The following is a 7,214-nucleotide window of genomic DNA, read 5'->3' on the forward strand; positions in this document are numbered from 1 at the left end:
CTCCGGCCCCGCCTCCGGTTCACTTCTGGAATTTCTGACTTTAAAGTCAGAAAACCACTGCGCCTGCGTTGCCGTGTCCTCGCTCCCGCTGATGTCACCAGGAGTGTACTGCGCAGACACAGACCATACTGGGCCTGCGCTGTGCGCTCTTGATGACATCAGCGGGATCGAGGACACGGCAATGCAGGCGCAGTGGTTTTCTGACTTTAAAGTCAGAAATTCCAGAAGTGAACCGGAGGCGGGGCCGGAGCATCGGTGAGCGGCTGCGCGGGCACAGGATGTCTGCGGGGGACCATTAGAAGCCCCTGGTAAGTTCAACTCATTTTCCCCCGACCCCCCCCCCCCCTACAGTATCCCTTTAAGCAAAAGATGAAAAATTATCTCCTAGGAGAAAACAGGAGAAAGTGAATTGTATTTCGGCCATATGCAATTCACTTTATCGACCGTTTTTTTTTTCCTCTTAGGAGATAATTTTTCATCTTCTGCTTTAACTAACTTTTAAGCACTTTGCAATTGAAAAAGTATGAAAAGGTAGGTGAAAAAGTATTGTCAAAATTATTCTTAGTATTTTCTTGCTTACTAGTGTCCTAAAAGCTATTTTATTACAAAGGTGAGAAAATTTCACCTAGGAGAAATTTTAGGAGAAAAGGGGATTTGCAAATTGCCCATAGTGTTGTGTATTGTATGTTTTCCCAATACTACTACAATGCTACTGCTTCTCTGTGGTAGTGCAGTTACTACGCAGCTTGCCATCTTGTGGCCATACTGAAACTGCTTGATTTCCCGACCCGAAATGTCAGACAATCTATGCTACCCCCCAGATCTACTTATCCGGGGCTTCCTCCAGCCCCTTGCAGCCGACAAGTCCCTCAATGCAGCTCTGCTCCCGGTACATACATACACACACAGCCGTATTATTTTACTTCATGAGAGCACATGCTATATGGAGGAACAACAATGACATGCTGAACATAAGATATTGTATTTACTGTAACTTTGGCAAAACATTCAAAATGTCACTGATTGATACTGTAATTACAGGATATTGTACTCAGTATGAGATAACAAGCTCTCAATGAGGCAGCAGACAGTCAGACATCAATCTTACCCATTCCACTTTGTCCAGTAATTAGACACCATAAGATCACTAGCCTGTGTGTGATAAGAATCTAGTAATCTCTTCTGAGGGATGGTCTAGAACTTTTTTTCAACTGTGACTCCTTTGTTTGTAAAGTTGTACATGAAGTCATCAGAACTCTGCTGCAGTGTGAGACAGATGTTTTTTTACGAACCCTAGGGAGCAGAGACAGTGTACAAATTCCAAAGTGTGTATGATTCCATCTGTGTGGTGGACACATGCAGTCAACATAACAATGGTACCAGAGTAGAATAAGTTTTTTCTCCATGCCCTTAGTTGTCAGTCTCTCAAACTTTTTCCCCCATGGGGCCCCCTGTGGCTTCTGGGCCCCCCTGTGGAGGCATCCCTTGCAGGGTCTATTGGTATGCCCCTGTTCAGTACTCTTCAATTGAAAAAGTAGGTGAAAACACTGTTATTCTGAGTATTTATTACTAAAATGCCTTAAGCCACCAACAAGTAAGTAAAGTGTGAATATATGACCTAGGAGGAATCCTAGGAGAAAAAAAGCCTATATGTTAGCAAAGGTGTTGTCTCTAACCAGTACACTATTCATCCATGTAAAATGCTAAGAGGAATTTCTGCAACTACAGGGAGCACATACAAACACTACACCATTCTTCACTATTCTTTTTTTAAAGATTCTTTAATTTTCAAAAAAAAAGTATAAACAGAAGTAAGACAATCACAAACAATGCCATACCTGGCATGAAATCACAAGGCAGTAAATAACGGACACAGTAGTACAATAAGCGTACATTCTGAGCAGAAACCCTGTATAATGCAAAGCTGCAAACCAGCACAGCTAGCTAGAACAAAGCAGCGTACCATAGATAACATATGGGCTTACTAAAAAGAGAAAAGAACAATAAATAGGATAATGCCTCCCCCTAAAACATTGACAATAATGAAGGCAACCATGGGCCCAGCTGGGATCATACATCGGGGATTGTCAAAATAGGCTAAACAGGAGGGGAGAGAGCATCAATCCCTATATTCCAACACCCAGCCTGAGAAGCCATGGCCAGTCTGGGGACTCAAATCATCTATATAGCCCTCCGAACCATATCCAGAGATTTCAATGTTATTTTGCTGTCAAAGCTTATGTTATGCCCATTTATGTTCAACTGGGATCCACACCATGGGGTTGGTCCACTTAATGACAGTAAAATTGCTGTGCACAGACAACTCACACTATGCATGCGTTCCTTCTATAACGCGCATTACAATATATGCGCCCATACTGCAGCATGTGAGTTATATACATAGCATTGTGGTATATTACATTGATGCCATAAACGATGGTAAAATTGCTGTCCACTGTTTACGAATGACATTTTTCCTGTCACTTATTGAATCCTCCCCATTGCAGGAGTTTAGTTAGCACCGATTTGGGTACTTCAAAGCAAATAACAGATAAGTGCATTTATATTGCACATCCATGACTAAACTAGGTGTAGATTGTGATCTAGTAGTGTTGTGATCCTTGTGGACACAAGTTGTCCTATATGTTTTCCCCTGACAGCTCTGTTATTCCAGCTATGCTGATAGCTTCTTTCAAAGCATCCAGGCCAATCTTTTGTGATTATATGGTGTAGCTGCTTGAACAGAAGTGCCAAAATAGGATGAAACCGTGTTAAAAACTGTTTAAAAGAGGAGGTAGTGGTGGACTTACCTCCCTAGTAGACCAAACACAATTCTATTATTTCATACAAAAAAGCATTTAATAGATACTCCAAATTGCAATTTGGAGTATAACTGCCCTGAGTCCCTGTTACAGGGAACGCAACACCCACTGCGAACCAAGGCAAATACTCATGAACCAATTTGAAAACTTAAAGAGACTCTGAAGCGAGAATAAATCTCGCTTCAGAGCTCAAAGTTAGCAGGGGCACGTGTGCCCCTGCTAAACCGCCGCTATCGCGCCGCTAAACGGGGGTCCCTTCACCCCCAAATCCCCCCCTGCACGACTTGGTCGTACATTTGGTCGCTCCTGGAGGCAGGGCTAACCGCCGCAGCCCTGCTTCCAGTCGCATCTATCAGCGGCGCATCTCCGCCTCTCCCCCGCCCCTCTCAGTGAAGGAAGACTGAGAGGGGCGGGGGAGAGGCGGAGATATGCGCTGACAGACGCGCGTGGGGCAGGGCTGTGGCGGTTAGCCCTGCCCCAACCAGGAAGTGCTCCCCCGCTGCACCGAGGGGATTTGGGGGTGAAGGGACCCCCGTTAAGCCGCGGGATAGCGGCGGTTTAGCAGGGGCACACATGCCCCTGCTATTTATGAGGTCTGAAGTGAGATTTATTTTCGCTTCAGACTCTCTTTAAAGGAATACTGTAGGGCAGGGGTCTCAAACTCAATTTACCTGGGGGCCGAAGGAGGCAAAGTCAGGATGAGGCTGGGCCGCATAAGGGATTTCACAAAAAAAGTGAACTATTTTGCCTATTGTACATTATAGTTTGCTTCAGTGCTCCCATTACAAGTAATCCGCCGTGTCCCCGCCGCAAAACGAGGGCTGCAGAGCCCCCGAAACGCCCGGGGGACAATCCGCCGGCATTTCCTGGAAGGGGCAGAGCTTTCAGCTTCAGCTCTGCCCTTCCTGACGTCAATCGCGGCGGATCGCCGCCTCTCCACGCCCCTCTCACTCTTCCTTCACAGAGAGGGGCGGGGAGAGGTGGCGATTGACATCAGGAGGGGCAGAGTTGCAACTGGAAGCTCTGCCCCTCAGCGCAGTCGTGGATGTTTGCCCGGGGGATTTGGGGGCTCTGCAGCCCTCGTTTAGCGGCGGGGATGCGGCGGATTAATTGAGAGCACTGAAGTGAACTATAAGGAAAAATAGTTCGCTTCCATGTCTCTTATGCTTTTGCCAGCGCGGGCCACAAAATATTGTACCGAGGGCCGCAAATGGCCCGCTAGCAGCGAGTTTGAGACCCCTGCTGTAGGGGGAAAAGAGTTAAACTTACCTGGGGCTTTTAATGGTCCCCCGCAGACGTCCTGTGCCCACGCAGCCACTCACCAATGCTCTGGTCCCCGCCTCCGATTCACTTTCGTAATTTGAGACCTTAAAGTCGGAAATCCACTGCCCCTCCCTCCCGTTGACATCACCAGGAGTGTATTGCGCAGGCCAATACGGTCTGCGCCTGCACAGTACCCTCCTGGTGACGTCAGCTGGAGCGAGGACACGACTGCACAGGCACAATGGTTTTCAGACTTTAAAGTCGGAAATTTCAGAAGTGAACCAGAGGCGGGGACATCGGTGAGCGTCTGCGGGGGACCATTAGAAGCCCCGGGTAAGTTCAATTTTCCCCCTCCCCCTACAGTAGTCCTTTATTATTATGAATGGGAGTTTCCTTAACCTCTTTCGGGCAACTCTAATTGAAATTAAGCCATTTGGAGGCTGTTATTCCTACCAGGGTGTAGATTTCACTCACCCCCGCCACACACTGTCGCTGCTCTCATCACTCCTGCCAATCGCTCTCCCCGCTGCAGCTCACTCGCCTTGCTGTCGGTATAACCACAGAGCTCTGTGGGAGACGTGACCACTGTGAGCTAATTCCATTCGCTTACGTTGATGACCGTGACCAGCTCACAGAGCTCTGCTGTTATAGTGATGGCAGAGCGGCATGACGGGCGGGAGCCATGTGGCAATTTGTCTGTAAGCCGCGTTTGTTGGTACCAGCAATCTCTGGCCCTTTATGGGCCAGAGAGACTGCTAGGACGCAAGGGGTTAAAGGACTGGTCCACACATATTATAATTGTTATAATTTAAGTAGGCCTCAGTTATTTGGACTGAGTTAGTCAAAAAGGCTTGAGGAGCAGACCTGCCCTTTAAGGGGATTTTCTCTTAGAGAGAAAATCTGCAGTTCTGTCAGCAGAACTAGAACATACCAAGAAGCTGTTCTATGGACAAGGCCACAGGTCTCCCTGACCTGGGGATGTACGCCACTAGAACAGTAAACATCAGCCATATTTACTAAACAACCAAATTCCTTGTAAGTGGGGCAGAAGCCTCATTGAATATTAATCGAGTAGGTGTGTATGATGACACCACGAGTGGGTCCACCAATAGTCTGATCTAGGGGATGGCGAAGATGATGTTATATTTAACTCTTTCCTAGTCGGTATTAAAGCCTGAGTGAGCTATGGGAGCTCACTCTGCTTCTTACTTTCACACTAGCTCACAATGCTGACTGGGACTTCTAAGTATTTCATTCTTTTCTGTAATCTGATATAATGTATGCTGTACATAGTCTAGTGTAACTTAGGTTAGAAAGAAGGTACCTGATTGACTTCAGCAGGAAGTCTAATCAAGAAGCTTGTAACGCAACATGAAGATTGGCGTGGCTAGGATATGATGAACTGTATCTATCTGTATTTCTGTTTCCTGAATAAACTCCGTAAACGTTGAAGAAGCCTGCGAAAAGTCTATCTCCTGCTTGCTGTGTTGAGAGTCAAGTTATCTTACAGTCTGTGAGACGCAACTATAAGAAGTTGATGGTGTCGAAGCAAGGTGATTTAGAACAGTTTCTAACAATAATGATACACATCCAACCTTCAACGCACCCACGCAACGTATAAAACTGAGTGTTTTGTTGCAAGATTTGGCACACGCTGTGGTGAGCTGAGACGTGGTATCCAGACATTTATGTGATGAATGAAGATCCTTTTCCCATCCTGATTGATCACAAATGTTCCTGCTAACTGTAGCACATTTGTCTTATTGTTTCCTTGTGTAGAATCTTTTACAATGAGAGATTATTGGACATTAAAAACACTATCTACAGCTAGGAAAATCTGGAACATTTTTTTCCTGCAAGTGTAATGGCATTTCCTATCATCAGTTCATTGCAGTGACCACATCTATGATTGCCTACAGTTTTTAAGGAAGTGATCCTTTTATTTTCTAGTCATAAATTCACTCGCCATGAGATGGTCATTCAATGTGGGAGGAAAACAGAAGTTTGCGTTCTTCCAATAGAAGGTAATGCAAATTTCAGTTTTGCATGGAATTTTAGTAAGAGGGCTTTTTGATCCTTTTTACCTCCTTAAATACGCCTGGTGGTTCACCATGAGCTTGCTGGGCAATCTTTAAATCAATGTGAGAGAGAATGGTACCAGAGGACAATGGTTATTTGGTCTAGTCTTCAAAAGCACAGAAGCCAGACATTAATTATCTTCCATGTCATTTCTGTCATTGGATTGTAATCAAATATAAAAGCGTGATTTGTGTTTATTTTCTAACTTTTGGTTTTGAATTTCACTCCATGTTCTTCACACCTTCCATTGCTTTGTTAACCATACCTGTTGGGTAGCCCCTGGCAAAGGCAATGTGAAACACTAGGCTAGCTAATAAAAGTGCAATTAGAGGGCAGGCAAGCTGGTAAATATACACAGCATGATGCAAAGCTTGCCTGAAGGGTCTATGGCAGGGGTCTCAAACTCAATTTACCTGGGGGCCGCAGGAGGCAAAGTCAGGATGAGGCTGGGCCGCATAAGGAATTTCACAATCGCGGCGCATCGCCGCCTCTGCCCGCCCCTCTCACTCTTCCTTCACAGAGAGGGGCGGGGAGAGGAGGCGATTGACGTCAGGAGGGGCAGAGCTGAAGCTGAAAGCTCTGCCCCTTCCAGGAAATGGCAGCGGATTGCCCCCCGGGCGATTTGGGGGCTCTGCAGCCCTTGTTTAGCGGCGGGGATGCGGCGGATTACTTGGGAGTACTGAAGCGAACTATAAGGAAGCTTTTGCCAGCGAGGGCCACAAAATATTGTATCGAGGGCCGCAAATGGCCCTCGGGCCGCGAGTTTGAGATCCCTGGTCTATGGGAAAAAATCTGTCTGGTCTCTCCCCATTGTTATAATGACTGCATGTGCAGATAAGGTGTTAAACAAGTTGAAAAGTTTTTGACAGTTCCTAGACTGCAGGGCTGCTTTCTGACTTGTGTGAGAGACTGGCAGGGACAGGAGTCATATTACAGGAAAGTAGCCTCTGTGTGATGTGGGACTGCAATACAGATAAGCTCTCTGCTCCATCTCTATGGCTATTCTCAATTTCTCTCCACTCCTTCTCTCTCTGGGCTAGTGCACGCCAA

This window comes from Hyperolius riggenbachi, chromosome 1, assembly GCF_040937935.1.
Source record: "Hyperolius riggenbachi isolate aHypRig1 chromosome 1, aHypRig1.pri, whole genome shotgun sequence".
In the NCBI taxonomy this organism is placed as follows: domain Eukaryota; kingdom Metazoa; phylum Chordata; class Amphibia; order Anura; family Hyperoliidae; genus Hyperolius; species Hyperolius riggenbachi.